The following is an 18,898-nucleotide window of genomic DNA, read 5'->3' on the forward strand; positions in this document are numbered from 1 at the left end:
CAATGAAACTGGAAGTCTTCCAAGTGCCTTCATATATTTAGTCAAGGCTTTGGAATGAATTCTGATCTGCAGGTCCTTGTTTACTTCTCTTCCAACATCCCTCAGAAATGACTATATGGTCAATTTCATTGGAAAGCAGAAGAAGTCTACCCTTCTGTCCTAGCATTTATTTGGAGCTAGGGAAATGTTTCTCAATCAGAGGGGCACATAATGTTTTAACAAGAGGTAAAGCAGCTATGGAAAACAAAAAAGGGGAAACTCCTCCTAGCCGGATTTGAACCAGCGACCTAAGGATTTCTGTTTCTCCACTACAGTCCTCCGCTCTCCCAACTGAGCTATCGGAGGATTGGGCAGTACAGCTTTCCATGCTGCATTCATCTTTCTTTCAATAATGGTTGCGGCGGGAGTGGGGTGGGAGTACTGCAGTCTAATCTTGAAAATCATGAATATGACCTGCAGCTTGCTCTACAAATTGCCACTTCATATAGTGAATTCTCAGCTACATCTTATCACCATAAAGGGGGATTGCTTACCTACCTAAATGTGCTGTGCTGGCGTGAAGGAAAGCAGGGGACCTAGAATTAGAAATCCTACAGAAAGGAGTTTTCCTGAAAGGGCATGGGGCCGAAGAATCCACAGCCCTTTGGAGGCATTTCTGGCAAAAGGATGACAGCATGGGAACATGAAGGAAAGGACAGAAAGTTAGGAGAGTCATTACTCCGTACGGAGCATGAAGAACATGCATTTTTAATGCTTCTGTGAAAGGAACTGGAAAAGCAAAACCAGTAGATTAATGGACCATTCAGAAGTGATTAGGATGAAGAAAACATTCAGTTTTTCTTAAACCTTCTGGTAAGAGTCTCGGGTTTAGAGGAAGAATTCAAATAAATGACCAAGACAGCTGTGCCCGTTTTCTATACTAAGAATGCCAAGATAAATCACCACTTTGGTTTCTTATGGAATCAAGATTATTTTTTTCTATAAACACGGGAAATGAGATAGCCCCATTTCAAAAGGTTTTGCAAGGCGAAGAAAGTGGGGTTCTGGCACCAGCTGCATGACATCTCACTTCCTTACTCATGATGCCAGCCTAGCTATCTGTCAAAAGGCAAGATTAGCATGGCGAAAAGCTGGAGATGCCGGGGATTGAACCCGGGGCCTCATACATGCGAAGCATGCGCTCTACCACTGAGCTACATCCCCACATCCTGTAGGGGGTGGTTTTGCTCTACGCATGGAAACCTGGAATTCTATTGAATGTACATTCACCACATATGACACTGGAATGGGAAGCGTCAGGTGTGGAATTCCACATGACTTACAGCTGGATTTTCTAGCACCGTTTTTTATGGAATAAGGTTGACTCTAGAATGAATAATTCCCCACACACAACAGCTAGATGCAATCTGAAAAAGCCAGAGTATGCAAGGCAACTGGTTCAGGATACATCAAAGAAGGATATGGTTGAGTGCTGCTTCCACATCTTGTGAGATGACTTAAGGTACCCCTGCTCTTTTTGCAGGACACACAGCTATGTTACATTAGCATGTAAAGCGTTGAGATCTAGATGCATCTATGGCTAGGGGCGGCATGTTAATTCTGGGTTTTAGTCAATTTCATTCTCAGTTATGTGGGGGGAAAAATGGCACGATCTTTCTTAGAGAGGTGAATGGTATGCCCTGATTTCTTTTGCATCTCTAAATGTATGGGGTGTGGGTTTAATCACTGGGAAAGAGTAGTCTTCTGACCATTATAACTGCAGACGATTTTAATCCAGCGAGGCAACCGTACTGTATTGATATTCCAACATGAGAACAGCATTTTTGCTACCTTCCCTCTTCATGGTGTGTAGACGCATTTGTTAGTGGTTTCAAGCAGCCTTCTTAGCGCAGTAGGCAGCGCGTCAGTCTCATGATCTGAAGGTCCTGAGTTCCATCCTCAGAGAGGGCATTGCAGTGTTTCTTTTGTCAAGAGAAACATCTCAGATTTTCTCCAAATCTGTAAGCTATTACTCCACATCACATCTTGCTCAGTTTTAAGGAGTTGGTGTCTTTCTAGATTCCCTCTTTCATATCCATGGCCACTCTCATTGTAGGTGAGTTTTAGCTGGGTCGGCTGCCGAAACATCTACCTTGGTACAATGAAACTGGAAGTCTTCCAAGTGCCTTCATATATTTAGTCAAGGCTTTGGAATGAATTCTGATCTGCAGGTCCTTGTTTACTTCTCTTACAACATCCCTCAGAAATGACTATGTGGTCAATTTCATTGGAAAGCAGAAGAAGTCTACCCTTCTGTCCTAGCATTTATTTGGAGCTAGGGAAATGTTTCTCAATCAGGGGGGCACATAATGTTTTAACAAGAGAGTAAGCAGCTATGGAAAAGAAAAAAGGGGAAACTCCTCCAAGCCGGATTTGAACCAGCAACCTAAGGATTTCTGTTTCTCCACTACAGTCCTCCTCTCTCCCAACTGAGATATCGGAGGATTTGGCAGTACAGCTTTCCATGCTGCATTCATCTTTCTTTCAATAATGGTTGCGGCGGGAGTGGGGTGGGAGTACTGCAGTCTAATCTTGAAAATCATGAATATGACCTGCAGCTTGCTCTACAAATTGCCACTTCCCAGAGTGCATTCTCAGCTACATCTTATCACCATAAAGGGGGATTGCTTACCTACCTAAATGTGCTGTGCTGGCGTGAAGGAAAGCAGGGGACCTAGAATTAGAAATCCTACAGAAAGGAGTTTTCCTGAAAGGGCATGGGGCCGAAGAATCCACAGCCCTTTGGAGGCATTTCTGGCAAAAGGATGACAGCATGGGAACATGAAGGAAAGGACAGAAAGTTAGGAGAGTCATTACTCCGTACGGAGCATGAAGAACATGCATTTTTAATGCTTCTGTGAAAGGAACTGGAAAAGCAAAACCAGTAGATTAATGGACCATTCAGAAGTGATTAGGATGAAGAAAACATTCAGTTTTTCTTAAACCTTCTGGTAAGAGTCTCGGGTTTAGAGGAAGAATTCAAATAAATGACCAAGACAGCTGTGCCCGTTTTCTATACTAAGAATGCCAAGATAAATCACCACTTTGGTTTCTTATGGAATCAAGATTATTTTTTTCTATAAACACGGGAAATGAAATAGCCCCATTTCAAAAGGTTTTGCAAGGCGAAGAAAGTGGGGTTCTGGCACCAGCTGCATGACATCTCACTTCCTTACTCATGATGCCAGCCTAGTTATCTGTCAAAAGGCAAGATTAGCATGGCGAAAAGCTGGAGATGCCGGGGATTGAACCCGGGGCCTCATACATGCGAAGCATGCGCTCTACCACTGAGCTACATCCCCACATCCTGTAGGGGGTAGTTTTGCTCTACGCATGGAAACCTGGAATTCTATTGAATGTACATTCACCACATATGACACTGGAATGTGAAGCGTCAGGTGTGGAATTCCACATGACTTACAGCTGGATTTTCTAGCACCGTTTTTTATGGAATAAGGTTGACTCTAGAATGAATAATTCCCCACACACAACAGCTAGATGCAATCTGAAAAAGCCAGAGTATTCAAGGCAACTGGTTCAGGATACATCAAAGAAGGATATGGTTGAGTGCTGCTTCCACATCTTGTGAGATGACTTAAGGTAGCCCTGCTCTTTTTGCAGGACACACAGCTATGTTACATTAGCAAGTAAAGCGTTGAGATCTAGATGCATCTACGGCTAGGGGCGGCATGTTAATTCTGGGTTTTAGTCCATTTCATTCTCAGTTATGTGGGGGAAAAAATGGCACGATCTTTCTTAGAGAGGTGAATGGTATGCCCTGATTTCTTTTGCATCTCTAAATGTATGGGGTGTGGGTTTAATCACTGGGAAAGAGCAGTCTTCTGACCATTATAACTGCAGACGATTTTAATCCAGCGAGGCAACCGTACTGTATTGATATTCCAACATGAGAACAGCATTTTTGCTACCTTCCCTCTTCATGGTGTGTAGACGCATTTGTTAGCGGTTTCAAGCAGCCTTCTTAGCGCAGTAGGCAGCGCGTCAGTCTCATAATCTGAAGGTCCTGAGTTCCATCCTCAGAGAGGGCATTGCAGTGTTTCTTTTGTCAAGAGAAACATCTCAGATTTTCTCCAAATCTGTAAGCTATTACTCCACATCGCATCTTGCTCAGTTTTAAGGAGTTGGTGTCTTTCTAGATTCCCTCTTTCATATCCATGGCCACTCTCATTGTAGGTGAGTTTTAGCTGGGTCGGCTGCCGAAACATCTACCTTGGTACAATGAAACTGGAAGTCTTCCAAGTGCCTTCATATATTTAGTCAAGGCTTTGGAATGAATTCTGATCTGCAGGTCCTTGTTTACTTCTCTTCCAACATCCCTCAGAAATGACTATGTGGTCAATTTCATTGGAAAAAAAAAGAAGAAGTCTACCCTTCTGTCCTAGCATTTATTTGGAGCTAGGGAAATGTTTCTCAATCAGAGGGGCACATAATGTTTTAACAAGAGGAAAAGCAGCTATGGAAAACAAAAAAGGGGAAACTCCTCCAAGCTGGATTTGAACCAGCGACCTAAGGATTTCTGTTTCTCCACTACAGTCCTCCGCTCTCCCAACTGAGCTATCGGAGGATTGGGCAGTACAGTTTTCCATGCTGCATTCATCTTTCTTTCAATAATGGTTGCGGCGGGAGTGGGGTGGGAGTACTGCAGTCTAATCTTGAAAATCATGAATATGACCTGCAGCTTGCTCTACAAATTGCCACTTCCTAGAGTGCATTCTCAGCTACATCTTATCACCATAAAGGGGGATTGCTTACCTACCTAAATGTGCTGTGCTGGCGTGAAGGAAAGCAGGGGACCTAGAATTAGAAATCCTACAGAAAGGAGTTTTCCTGAAAGGGCATGGGGCCGAAGAATCCACAGCCCTTTGGAGGCATTTCTGGCAAAAGGATGACAGCATGGGAACATGAAGGAAAGGACAGAAAGTTAGGAGAGTCATTACTCCGTACGGAGCATGAAGAACATGCATTTTTAATGCTTCTGTGAAAGGAACTGGAAAAGCAAAACCAGTAGATTAATGGACCATTCAGAAGTGATTAGGATGAAGAAAACATTCAGTTTTTCTTAAACCTTCTGGTAAGAGTCTCGGGTTTAGAGGAAGAATTCAAATAAATGACCAAGACAGCTGTGCCCGTTTTCTATACTAAGAATGCCAAGATAAATCACCACTTTGGTTTCTTATGGAATCAAGATTATTTTTTTCTATAAACACGGGAAATGAGATAGCCCCATTTCAAAAGGTTTTGCAAGGCGAAGAAAGTGGGGTTCTGGCACCAGCTGCATGACATCTCACTTCCTTACTCATGATGCCAGCCTAGCTATCTGTCAAAAGGCAAGATTAGCATGGCGAAAAGCTGGAGATGCCGGGGATTGAACCCGGGGCCTCATACATGCGAAGCATGCGCTCTACCACTGAGCTACATCCCCACATCCTGTAGGGGCTGGTTTTGCTCTACGCATGGAAACCTGGAATTCTATTGAATGTACATTCACCACATATGACACTGGAATGGGAAGCGTCAGGTGTGGAATTCCACATGACTTACAGCTGGATTTTCTAGCACCATTTTTTATGGAATAAGGTTGACTCTAGAATGAATAATTCCCCACACACAACAGCTAGATGCAATCTGAAAAAGCCAGAGTATTCAAGGCAACTGGTTCAGGATACATCAAAGAAGGATATGGTTGAGTGCTGCTTCCACATCTTGTGAGATGACTTAAGGTAGCCCTGCTCTTTTTGCAGGACACACAGCTATGTTACATTAGCAAGTAAAGCGTTGAGATCTAGATGCATCTACGGCTAGGGGCGGCATGTTAATTCTGGGTTTTAGTCCATTTCATTCTCAGTTATGTGGGGGAAAAAATGGCACGATCTTTCTTAGAGAGGTGAATGGTATGCCCTGATTTCTTTTGCATCTCTAAATGTATGGGGTGTGGGTTTAATCACTGGGAAAGAGCAGTATTCTGACCATTATAACTGCAGACGATTTTAATCCAGCGAGGCAACCGTACTGTATTGATATTCCAACATGAGAACAGCATTTTTGCTACCTTCCCTCTTCATGGTGTGTAGACGCATTTGTTAGCGGTTTCAAGCAGCCTTCTTAGCGCAGTAGGCAGCGCGTCAGTCTCATGATCTGAAGGTCCTGAGTTCCATCCTCAGAGAGGGCATTGCAGTGTTTCTTTTGTCAAGAGAAACATCTCAGATTTTCTCCAAATCTGTAAGCTATTACTCCACATCACATCTTGCTCAGTTTTAAGGAGTTGGTGTCTTTCTAGATTCCCTCTTTCATATCCATGGCCACTCTCATTGTAGGTGAGTTTTAGCTGGGTCGGCTGCCGAAACATCTACCTTGGTACAATGAAACTGGAAGTCTTCCAAGTGCCTTCATATATTTAGTCAAGGCTTTGGAATGAATTCTGATCTGCAGGTCCTTGTTTACTTCTCTTACAACATCCCTCAGAAATGACTATGTGGTCAATTTCATTGGAAAGCAGAAGAAGTCTACACTTCTGTCCTAGCATTTATTTGGAGCTAGGGAAATGTTTCTCAATCAGGGGGGCACATAATGTTTTAACAAGAGAGTAAGCAGCTATGGAAAAGAAAAAAGGGGAAACTCCTCCAAGCCGGATTAGAACCAGCAACCTAAGGATTTCTGTTTCTCCACTACAGTCCTCCTCTCTCCCAACTGAGATATCGGAGGATTTGGCAGTACAGCTTTCCATGCTGCATTCATCTTTCTTTCAATAATGGTTGCGGCGGGAGTGGGGTGGGAGTACTGCAGTCTAATCTTGAAAATCATGAATATGACCTGCAGCTTGCTCTACAAATTGCCACTTCCCAGAGTGCATTCTCAGCTACATCTTATCACCATAAAGGGGGATTGCTTACCTACCTAAATGTGCTGTGCTGGCGTGAAGGAAAGCAGGGGACCTAGAATTAGAAATCCTACAGAAAGGAGTTTTCCTGAAAGGGCATGGGGCCGAAGAATCCACAGCCCTTTGGAGGCATTTCTGGCAAAAGGATGACAGCATGGGAACATGAAGGAAAGGACAGAAAGTTAGGAGAGTCATTACTCCGTACGGAGCATGAAGAACATGCATTTTTAATGCTTCTGTGAAAGGAACTGGAAAAGCAAAACCAGTAGATTAATGGACCATTCAGAAGTGATTAGGATGAAGAAAACATTCAGTTTTTCTTAAACCTTCTGGTAAGAGTCTCGGGTTTAGAGGAAGAATTCAAATAAATGACCAAGACAGCTGTGCCCGTTTTCTATACTAAGAATGCCAAGATAAATCACCACTTTGGTTTCTTATGGAATCAAGATTATTTTTTTCTATAAACACGGGAAATGAGATAGCCCCATTTCAAAAGGTTTTGCAAGGCGAAGAAAGTGGGGTTCTGGCACCAGCTGCATGGCATCTCACTTCCTTACTCATGATGCCAGCCTAGCTATCTGTCAAAAGGCAAGATTAGCATGGCAAAAAGCTGGAGATGCCGGGGATTGAACCTGGGGCCTCATACATGCGAAGCATGCGCTCTACCACTGAGCTACATCCCGTAGGGGGTGGTTTTGCTCTACGCATGGAAACCTGGAATTCTATTGAATGTACATTCACCACATATGACACTGGAATGGGAAGCGTCAGGTGTGGAATTCCACATGACTTACAGCTGGATTTTCTAGCACCGTTTTTTATGGAATAAGGTTGACTCTAGAATGAATAATTCCCCACACACAACAGCTAGATGCAATCTGAAAAAGCCAGAGTATTCAAGGCAACTGGTTCAGGATACATCAAAGAAGGATATGGTTGAGTGCTGCTTCCACATCTTGTGAGATGACTTAAGGTAGCCCTGCTCTTTTTGCAGGACACACAGCTATGTTACATTAGCAAGTAAAGCGTTGAGATCTAGATGCATCTACGGCTAGGGGCGGCATGTTAATTCTGGGTTTTAGTCCATTTCATTCTCAGTTATGTGGGGGAAAAAATGGCACGATCTTTCTTAGAGAGGTGAATGGTATGCCCTGATTTCTTTTGCATCTCTAAATGTATGGGGTGTGGGTTTAATCACTGGGAAAGAGCAGTCTTCTGACCATTATAACTGCAGACGATTTTAATCCAGCGAGGCAACCGTACTGTATTGATATTCCAACATGAGAACAGCATTTTTGCTACCTTCCCTCTTCATGGTGTGTAGACGCATTTGTTAGCGGTTTCAAGCAGCCTTCTTAGCGCAGTAGGCAGCGCGTCAGTCTCATAATCTGAAGGTCCTGAGTTCCATCCTCAGAGAGGGCATTGCAGTGTTTCTTTTGTCAAGAGAAACATCTCAGATTTTCTCCAAATCTGTAAGCTATTACTCCACATCGCATCTTGCTCAGTTTTAAGGAGTTGGTGTCTTTCTAGATTCCCTCTTTCATATCCATGGCCACTCTCATTGTAGGTGAGTTTTAGCTGGGTCGGCTGCCGAAACATCTACCTTGGTACAATGAAACTGGAAGTCTTCCAAGTGCCTTCATATATTTAGTCAAGGCTTTGGAATGAATTCTGATCTGCAGGTCCTTGTTTACTTCTCTTCCAACATCCCTCAGAAATGACTATGTGGTCAATTTCATTGGAAAGCAGAAGAAGTCTACCCTTCTGTCCTAGCATTTATTTGGAGCTAGGGAAATGTTTCTCAATCAGAGGGGCACATAATGTTTTAACAAGAGGAAAAGCAGCTATGGAAAACAAAAAAGGGGAAACTCCTCCTAGCCGGATTTGAACCAGCGACCTAAGGATTTCTGTTTCTCCACTACAGTCCTCCGCTCTTCCAACTGAGCTATCGGAGGATTGGGCAGTACAGCTTTCCATGCTGCATTCATCTTTCTTTCAATAATGGTTGCGGCGGGAGTGGGGTGGGAGTACTGCAGTCTAATCTTGAAAATCATGAATATGACCTGCAGCTTGCTCTACAAATTGCCACTTCATATAGTGCATTCTCAGCTACATCTTATCACCATAAAGGGGGATTGCTTACCTACCTAAATGTGCTGTGCTGGCGTGAAGGAAAGCAGGGGACCTAGAATTAGAAATCCTACAGAAAGGAGTTTTCCTGAAAGGGCATGGGGCCGAAGAATCCACAGCCCTTTGGAGGCATTTCTGGCAAAAGGATGACAGCATGGGAACATGAAGGAAAGGACAGAAAGTTAGGAGAGTCATTACTCCGTACGGAGCATGAAGAACATGCATTTTTAATGCTTCTGTGAAAGGAACTGGAAAAGCAAAACCAGTAGATTAATGGACCATTCAGAAGTGATTAGGATGAAGAAAACATTCAGTTTTTCTTAAACCTTCTGGTAAGAGTCTCGGGTTTAGAGGAAGAATTCAAATAAATGACCAAGACAGCTGTGCCCGTTTTCTATACTAAGAATGCCAAGATAAATCACCACTTTGGTTTCTTATGGAATCAAGATTATTTTTTTCTATAAACACGGGAAATGAAATAGCCCCATTTCAAAAGGTTTTGCAAGGCGAAGAAAGTGGGGTTCTGGCACCAGCTGCATGACATCTCACTTCCTTACTCATGATGCCAGCCTAGTTATCTGTCAAAAGGCAAGATTAGCATGGCGAAAAGCTGGAGATGCCGGGGATTGAACCCGGGGCCTCATACATGCGAAGCATGCGCTCTACCACTGAGCTACATCCCCACATCCTGTAGGGGGTGGTTTTGCTCTACGCATGGAAACCTGGAATTCTATTGAATGTACATTCACCACATATGACACTGGAATGGGAAGCGTCAGGTGTGGAATTCCACATGACTTACAGCTGGATTTTCTAGCACCGTTTTTTATGGAATAAGGTTGACTCTAGAATGAATAATTCCCCACACACAACAGCTAGATGCAATCTGAAAAAGCCAGAGTATTCAAGGCAACTGGTTCAGGATACATCAAAGAAGGATATGGTTGAGTGCTGCTTCCACATCTTGTGAGATGACTTAAGGTAGCCCTGCTCTTTTTGCAGGACACACAGCTATGTTACATTAGCAAGTAAAGCGTTGAGATCTAGATGCATCTACGGCTAGGGGCGGCATGTTAATTCTGGGTTTTAGTCCATTTCATTCTCAGTTATGTGGGGGAAAAAATGGCACGATCTTTCTTAGAGAGGTGAATGGTATGCCCTGATTTCTTTTGCATCTCTAAATGTATGGGGTGTGGGTTTAATCACTGGGAAAGAGCAGTCTTCTGACCATTATAACTGCAGACGATTTTAATCCAGCGAGGCAACCGTACTGTATTGATATTCCAACATGAGAACAGCATTTTTGCTACCTTCCCTCTTCATGGTGTGTAGACGCATTTGTTAGCGGTTTCAAGCAGCCTTCTTAGCGCAGTAGGCAGCGCGTCAGTCTCATAATCTGAAGGTCCTGAGTTCCATCCTCAGAGAGGGCATTGCAGTGTTTCTTTTGTCAAGAGAAACATCTCAGATTTTCTCCAAATCTGTAAGCTATTACTCCACATCGCATCTTGCTCAGTTTTAAGGAGTTGGTGTCTTTCTAGATTCCCTCTTTCATATCCATGGCCACTCTCATTGTAGGTGAGTTTTAGCTGGGTCGGCTGCCGAAACATCTACCTTGGTACAATGAAACTGGAAGTCTTCCAAGTGCCTTCATATATTTAGTCAAGGCTTTGGAATGAATTCTGATCTGCAGGTCCTTGTTTACTTCTCTTCCAACATCCCTCAGAAATGACTATATGGTCAATTTCATTGGAAAGCAGAAGAAGTCTACCCTTCTGTCCTAGCATTTATTTGGAGCTAGGGAAATGTTTCTCAATCAGAGGGGCACATAATGTTTTAACAAGAGGTAAAGCAGCTATGGAAAACAAAAAAGGGGAAACTCCTCCTAGCCGGATTTGAACCAGCGACCTAAGGATTTCTGTTTCTCCACTACAGTCCTCCGCTCTCCCAACTGAGCTATCGGAGGATTGGGCAGTACAGCTTTCCATGCTGCATTCATCTTTCTTTCAATAATGGTTGCGGCGGGAGTGGGGTGGGAGTACTGCAGTCTAATCTTGAAAATCATGAATATGACCTGCAGCTTGCTCTACAAATTGCCACTTCATATAGTGCATTCTCAGCTACATCTTATCACCATAAAGGGGGATTGCTTACCTACCTAAATGTGCTGTGCTGGCGTGAAGGAAAGCAGGGGACCTAGAATTAGAAATCCTACAGAAAGGAGTTTTCCTGAAAGGGCATGGGGCCGAAGAATCCACAGCCCTTTGGAGGCATTTCTGGCAAAAGGATGACAGCATGGGAACATGAAGGAAAGGACAGAAAGTTAGGAGAGTCATTACTCCGTACGGAGCATGAAGAACATGCATTTTTAATGCTTCTGTGAAAGGAACTGGAAAAGCAAAACCAGTAGATTAATGGACCATTCAGAAGTGATTAGGATGAAGAAAACATTCAGTTTTTCTTAAACCTTCTGGTAAGAGTCTCGGGTTTAGAGGAAGAATTCAAATAAATGACCAAGACAGCTGTGCCCGTTTTCTATACTAAGAATGCCAAGATAAATCACCACTTTGGTTTCTTATGGAATCAAGATTATTTTTTTCTATAAACACGGGAAATGAGATAGCCCCATTTCAAAAGGTTTTGCAAGGCGAAGAAAGTGGGGTTCTGGCACCAGCTGCATGACATCTCACTTCCTTACTCATGATGCCAGCCTAGCTATCTGTCAAAAGGCAAGATTAGCATGGCGAAAAGCTGGAGATGCCGGGGATTGAACCCGGGGCCTCATACATGCGAAGCATGCGCTCTACCACTGAGCTACATCCCCACATCCTGTAGGGGGTGGTTTTGCTCTACGCATGGAAACCTGGAATTCTATTGAATGTACATTCACCACATATGACACTGGAATGGGAAGCGTCAGGTGTGGAATTCCACATGACTTACAGCTGGATTTTCTAGCACCGTTTTTTATGGAATAAGGTTGACTCTAGAATGAATAATTCCCCACACACAACAGCTAGATGCAATCTGAAAAAGCCAGAGTATTCAAGGCAACTGGTTCAGGATACATCAAAGAAGGATATGGTTGAGTGCTGCTTCCACATCTTGTGAGATGACTTAAGGTACCCCTGCTCTTTTTGCAGGACACACAGCTATGTTACATTAGCATGTAAAGCGTTGAGATCTAGATGCATCTATGGCTAGGGGCGGCATGTTAATTCTGGGTTTTAGTCAATTTCATTCTCAGTTATGTGGGGGGAAAAATGGCACGATCTTTCTTAGAGAGGTGAATGGTATGCCCTGATTTCTTTTGCATCTCTAAATGTATGGGGTGTGGGTTTAATCACTGGGAAAGAGTAGTCTTCTGACCATTATAACTGCAGACGATTTTAATCCAGCGAGGCAACCGTACTGTATTGATATTCCAACATGAGAACAGCATTTTTGCTACCTTCCCTCTTCATGGTGTGTAGACGCATTTGTTAGTGGTTTCAAGCAGCCTTCTTAGCGCAGTAGGCAGCGCGTCAGTCTCATGATCTGAAGGTCCTGAGTTCCATCCTCAGAGAGGGCATTGCAGTGTTTCTTTTGTCAAGAGAAACATCTCAGATTTTCTCCAAATCTGTAAGCTATTACTCCACATCACATCTTGCTCAGTTTTAAGGAGTTGGTGTCTTTCTAGATTCCCTCTTTCATATCCATGGCCACTCTCATTGTAGGTGAGTTTTAGCTGGGTCGGCTGCCGAAACATCTACCTTGGTACAATGAAACTGGAAGTCTTCCAAGTGCCTTCATATATTTAGTCAAGGCTTTGGAATGAATTCTGATCTGCAGGTCCTTGTTTACTTCTCTTACAACATCCCTCAGAAATGACTATGTGGTCAATTTCATTGGAAAGCAGAAGAAGTCTACCCTTCTGTCCTAGCATTTATTTGGAGCTAGGGAAATGTTTCTCAATCAGGGGGGCACATAATGTTTTAACAAGAGAGTAAGCAGCTATGGAAAAGAAAAAAGGGGAAACTCCTCCAAGCCGGATTTGAACCAGCAACCTAAGGATTTCTGTTTCTCCACTACAGTCCTCCTCTCTCCCAACTGAGATATCGGAGGATTTGGCAGTACAGCTTTCCATGCTGCATTCATCTTTCTTTCAATAATGGTTGCGGCGGGAGTGGGGTGGGAGTACTGCAGTCTAATCTTGAAAATCATGAATATGACCTGCAGCTTGCTCTACAAATTGCCACTTCCCAGAGTGCATTCTCAGCTACATCTTATCACCATAAAGGGGGATTGCTTACCTACCTAAATGTGCTGTGCTGGCGTGAAGGAAAGCAGGGGACCTAGAATTAGAAATCCTACAGAAAGGAGTTTTCCTGAAAGGGCATGGGGCCGAAGAATCCACAGCCCTTTGGAGGCATTTCTGGCAAAAGGATGACAGCATGGGAACATGAAGGAAAGGACAGAAAGTTAGGAGAGTCATTACTCCGTACGGAGCATGAAGAACATGCATTTTTAATGCTTCTGTGAAAGGAACTGGAAAAGCAAAACCAGTAGATTAATGGACCATTCAGAAGTGATTAGGATGAAGAAAACATTCAGTTTTTCTTAAACCTTCTGGTAAGAGTCTCGGGTTTAGAGGAAGAATTCAAATAAATGACCAAGACAGCTGTGCCCGTTTTCTATACTAAGAATGCCAAGATAAATCACCACTTTGGTTTCTTATGGAATCAAGATTATTTTTTTCTATAAACACGGGAAATGAAATAGCCCCATTTCAAAAGGTTTTGCAAGGCGAAGAAAGTGGGGTTCTGGCACCAGCTGCATGACATCTCACTTCCTTACTCATGATGCCAGCCTAGTTATCTGTCAAAAGGCAAGATTAGCATGGCGAAAAGCTGGAGATGCCGGGGATTGAACCCGGGGCCTCATACATGCGAAGCATGCGCTCTACCACTGAGCTACATCCCGTAGGGGGTGGTTTTGCTCTACGCATGGAAACCTGGAATTCTATTGAATGTACATTCACCACATATGACACTGGAATGGGAAGCGTCAGGTGTGGAATTCCACATGACTTACAGCTGGATTTTCTAGCACCGTTTTTTATGGAATAAGGTTGACTCTAGAATGAATAATTCCCCACACACAACAGCTAGATGCAATCTGAAAAAGCCAGAGTATTCAAGGCAACTGGTTCAGGATACATCAAAGAAGGATATGGTTGAGTGCTGCTTCCACATCTTGTGAGATGACTTAAGGTAGCCCTGCTCTTTTTGCAGGACACACAGCTATGTTACATTAGCAAGTAAAGCGTTGAGATCTAGATGCATCTACGGCTAGGGGCGGCATGTTAATTCTGGGTTTTAGTCCATTTCATTCTCAGTTATGTGGGGGAAAAAATGGCACGATCTTTCTTAGAGAGGTGAATGGTATGCCCTGATTTCTTTTGCATCTCTAAATGTATGGGGTGTGGGTTTAATCACTGGGAAAGAGCAGTCTTCTGACCATTATAACTGCAGACGATTTTAATCCAGCGAGGCAACCGTACTGTATTGATATTCCAACATGAGAACAGCATTTTTGCTACCTTCCCTCTTCATGGTGTGTAGACGCATTTGTTAGCGGTTTCAAGCAGCCTTCTTAGCGCAGTAGGCAGCGCGTCAGTCTCATAATCTGAAGGTCCTGAGTTCCATCCTCAGAGAGGGCATTGCAGTGTTTCTTTTGTCAAGAGAAACATCTCAGATTTTCTCCAAATCTGTAAGCTATTACTCCACATCGCATCTTGCTCAGTTTTAAGGAGTTGGTGTCTTTCTAGATTCCCTCTTTCATATCCATGGCCACTCTCATTGTAGGTGAGTTTTAGCTGGGTCGGCTGCCGAAACATCTACCTTGGTACAATGAAACTGGAAGTCTTCCAAGTGCCTTCATATATTTAGTCAAGGCTTTGGAATGAATTCTGATCTGCAGGTCCTTGTTTACTTCTCTTCCAACATCCCTCAGAAATGACTATGTGGTCAATTTCATTGGAAAGCAGAAGAAGTCTACCCTTCTGTCCTAGCATTTATTTGGAGCTAGGGAAATGTTTCTCAATCAGAGGGGCACATAATGTTTTAACAAGAGGAAAAGCAGCTATGGAAAACAAAAAAGGGGAAACTCCTCCTAGCCGGATTTGAACCAGCGACCTAAGGATTTCTGTTTCTCCACTACAGTCCTCCGCTCTTCCAACTGAGCTATCGGAGGATTGGGCAGTACAGCTTTCCATGCTGCATTCATCTTTCTTTCAATAATGGTTGCGGCGGGAGTGGGGTGGGAGTACTGCAGTCTAATCTTGAAAATCATGAATATGACCTGCAGCTTGCTCTACAAATTGCCACTTCATATAGTGCATTCTCAGCTACATCTTATCACCATAAAGGGGGATTGCTTACCTACCTAAATGTGCTGTGCTGGCGTGAAGGAAAGCAGGGGACCTAGAATTAGAAATCCTACAGAAAGGAGTTTTCCTGAAAGGGCATGGGGCCGAAGAATCCACAGCCCTTTGGAGGCATTTCTGGCAAAAGGATGACAGCATGGGAACATGAAGGAAAGGACAGAAAGTTAGGAGAGTCATTACTCCGTACGGAGCATGAAGAACATGCATTTTTAATGCTTCTGTGAAAGGAACTGGAAAAGCAAAACCAGTAGATTAATGGACCATTCAGAAGTGATTAGGATGAAGAAAACATTCAGTTTTTCTTAAACCTTCTGGTAAGAGTCTCGGGTTTAGAGGAAGAATTCAAATAAATGACCAAGACAGCTGTGCCCGTTTTCTATACTAAGAATGCCAAGATAAATCACCACTTTGGTTTCTTATGGAATCAAGATTATTTTTTTCTATAAACACGGGAAATGAAATAGCCCCATTTCAAAAGGTTTTGCAAGGCGAAGAAAGTGGGGTTCTGGCACCAGCTGCATGACATCTCACTTCCTTACTCATGATGCCAGCCTAGTTATCTGTCAAAAGGCAAGATTAGCATGGCGAAAAGCTGGAGATGCCGGGGATTGAACCCGGGGCCTCATACATGCGAAGCATGCGCTCTACCACTGAGCTACATCCCCACATCCTGTAGGGGGTGGTTTTGCTCTACGCATGGAAACCTGGAATTCTATTGAATGTACATTCACCACATATGACACTGGAATGGGAAGCGTCAGGTGTGGAATTCCACATGACTTACAGCTGGATTTTCTAGCACCGTTTTTTATGGAATAAGGTTGACTCTAGAATGAATAATTCCCCACACACAACAGCTAGATGCAATCTGAAAAAGCCAGAGTATTCAAGGCAACTGGTTCAGGATACATCAAAGAAGGATATGGTTGAGTGCTGCTTCCACATCTTGTGAGATGACTTAAGGTAGCCCTGCTCTTTTTGCAGGACACACAGCTATGTTACATTAGCAAGTAAAGCGTTGAGATCTAGATGCATCTACGGCTAGGGGCGGCATGTTAATTCTGGGTTTTAGTCCATTTCATTCTCAGTTATGTGGGGGAAAAAATGGCACGATCTTTCTTAGAGAGGTGAATGGTATGCCCTGATTTCTTTTGCATCTCTAAATGTATGGGGTGTGGGTTTAATCACTGGGAAAGAGCAGTCTTCTGACCATTATAACTGCAGACGATTTTAATCCAGCGAGGCAACCGTACTGTATTGATATTCCAACATGAGAACAGCATTTTTGCTACCTTCCCTCTTCATGGTGTGTAGACGCATTTGTTAGCGGTTTCAAGCAGCCTTCTTAGCGCAGTAGGCAGCGCGTCAGTCTCATAATCTGAAGGTCCTGAGTTCCATCCTCAGAGAGGGCATTGCAGTGTTTCTTTTGTCAAGAGAAACATCTCAGATTTTCTCCAAATCTGTAAGCTATTACTCCACATCGCATCTTGCTCAGTTTTAAGGAGTTGGTGTCTTTCTAGATTCCCTCTTTCATATCCATGGCCACTCTCATTGTAGGTGAGTTTTAGCTGGGTCGGCTGCCGAAACATCTACCTTGGTACAATGAAACTGGAAGTCTTCCAAGTGCCTTCATATATTTAGTCAAGGCTTTGGAATGAATTCTGATCTGCAGGTCCTTGTTTACTTCTCTTCCAACATCCCTCAGAAATGACTATATGGTCAATTTCATTGGAAAGCAGAAGAAGTCTACCCTTCTGTCCTAGCATTTATTTGGAGCTAGGGAAATGTTTCTCAATCAGAGGGGCACATAATGTTTTAACAAGAGGTAAAGCAGCTATGGAAAACAAAAAAGGGGAAACTCCTCCTAGCCGGATTTGAACCAGCGACCTAAGGATTTCTGTTTCTCCACTACAGTCCTCCGCTCTCCCAACTGAGCTATCGGAGGATTGGGCAGTACAGCTTTCCATGCTGCATTCATCTTTCTTTCAATAATGGTTGCGGCGGGAGTGGGGTGGGAGTACTGCAGTCTAATCTTGAAAATCATGAATATGACCTGCAGCTTGCTCTACAAATTGCCACTTCATATAGTGCATTCTCAGCTACATCTTATCACCATAAAGGGGGATTGCTTACCTACCTAAATGTGCTGTGCTGGCGTGAAGGAAAGCAGGGGACCTAGAATTAGAAATCCTACAGAAAGGAGTTTTCCTGAAAGGGCATGGGGCCGAAGAATCCACAGCCCTTTGGAGGCATTTCTGGCAAAAGGATGACAGCATGGGAACATGAAGGAAAGGACAGAAAGTTAGGAGAGTCATTACTCCGTACGGAGCATGAAGAACATGCATTTTTAATGCTTCTGTGAAAGGAACTGGAAAAGCAAAACCAGTAGATTAATGGACCATTCAGAAGTGATTAGGATGAAGAAAACATTCAGTTTTTCTTAAACCTTCTGGTAAGAGTCTCGGGTTTAGAGGAAGAATTCAAATAAATGACCAAGACAGCTGTGCCCGTTTTCTATACTAAGAATGCCAAGATAAATCACCACTTTGGTTTCTTATGGAATCAAGATTATTTTTTTCTATAAACACGGGAAATGAGATAGCCCCATTTCAAAAGGTTTTGCAAGGCGAAGAAAGTGGGGTTCTGGCACCAGCTGCATGACATCTCACTTCCTTACTCATGATGCCAGCCTAGCTATCTGTCAAAAGGCAAGATTAGCATGGCGAAAAGCTGGAGATGCCGGGGATTGAACCCGGGGCCTCATACATGCGAAGCATGCGCTCTACCACTGAGCTACATCCCCACATCCTGTAGGGGGTGGTTTTGCTCTACGCATGGAAACCTGGAATTCTATTGAATGTACATTCACCACATATGACACTGGAATGGGAAGCGTCAGGTGTGGAATTCCACATGACTTACAGCTGGATTTTCTAGCACCGTTTTTTATGGAATAAGGTTGACTCTAGAATGAATAATTCCCCACACACAACAGCTAGATGCAATCTGAAAAAGCCAGAGTATGCAAGGCAACTGGTTCAGGATACATCAAAGAAGGATATGGTTGAGTGCTGCTTCCACATCTTGTGAGATGACTTAAGGTACCCCTGCTCTTTTTGCAGGACACACAGCTATGTTACATTAGCATGTAAAGCGTTGAGATCTAGATGCATCTATGGCTAGGGGCGGCATGTTAATTCTGGGTTTTAGTCAATTTCATTCTCAGTTATGTGGGGGGAAAAATGGCACGATCTTTCTTAGAGAGGTGAATGGTATGCCCTGATTTCTTTTGCATCTCTAAATGTATGGGGTGTGGGTTTAATCACTGGGAAAGAGTAGTCTTCTGACCATTATAACTGCAGACGATTTTAATCCAGCGAGGCAACCGTACTGTATTGATATTCCAA

At 43.4% G+C, this 18,898-nt stretch overlaps 7 non-coding genes across 7 annotated transcripts; all 7 read right to left on the reverse strand.

The window, feature by feature from the left end:
* Positions 1–1,131: 1,131 nt before the first annotated feature.
* On the reverse strand, positions 1,132–1,203 carry TRNAA-CGC (transfer RNA alanine (anticodon CGC)). Its single transcript has one exon. It is a non-coding gene; the product is annotated as a tRNA-Ala (tRNA).
* A 2,066-nt stretch (positions 1,204–3,269) lies between these two features.
* On the reverse strand, positions 3,270–3,341 carry TRNAA-CGC (transfer RNA alanine (anticodon CGC)). Its single transcript has one exon. It is a non-coding gene; the product is annotated as a tRNA-Ala (tRNA).
* Positions 3,342–5,410: 2,069 nt separating this feature from the next.
* TRNAA-CGC (transfer RNA alanine (anticodon CGC)) lies at positions 5,411–5,482 on the reverse strand. Its single transcript has one exon. It is a non-coding gene; the product is annotated as a tRNA-Ala (tRNA).
* Positions 5,483–9,678: 4,196 nt separating this feature from the next.
* TRNAA-CGC (transfer RNA alanine (anticodon CGC)) lies at positions 9,679–9,750 on the reverse strand. Its single transcript has one exon. It is a non-coding gene; the product is annotated as a tRNA-Ala (tRNA).
* Positions 9,751–11,816: 2,066 nt separating this feature from the next.
* On the reverse strand, positions 11,817–11,888 carry TRNAA-CGC (transfer RNA alanine (anticodon CGC)). Its single transcript has one exon. It is a non-coding gene; the product is annotated as a tRNA-Ala (tRNA).
* Positions 11,889–16,084: 4,196 nt separating this feature from the next.
* On the reverse strand, positions 16,085–16,156 carry TRNAA-CGC (transfer RNA alanine (anticodon CGC)). Its single transcript has one exon. It is a non-coding gene; the product is annotated as a tRNA-Ala (tRNA).
* Positions 16,157–18,222: 2,066 nt separating this feature from the next.
* TRNAA-CGC (transfer RNA alanine (anticodon CGC)) lies at positions 18,223–18,294 on the reverse strand. The gene has a single exon. It is a non-coding gene; the product is annotated as a tRNA-Ala (tRNA).
* Positions 18,295–18,898: the final 604 nt, after the last annotated feature.

This window comes from Pleurodeles waltl, unplaced genomic scaffold (assembly GCF_031143425.1).
Source record: "Pleurodeles waltl isolate 20211129_DDA unplaced genomic scaffold, aPleWal1.hap1.20221129 scaffold_70, whole genome shotgun sequence".
In the NCBI taxonomy this organism is placed as follows: domain Eukaryota; kingdom Metazoa; phylum Chordata; class Amphibia; order Caudata; family Salamandridae; genus Pleurodeles; species Pleurodeles waltl.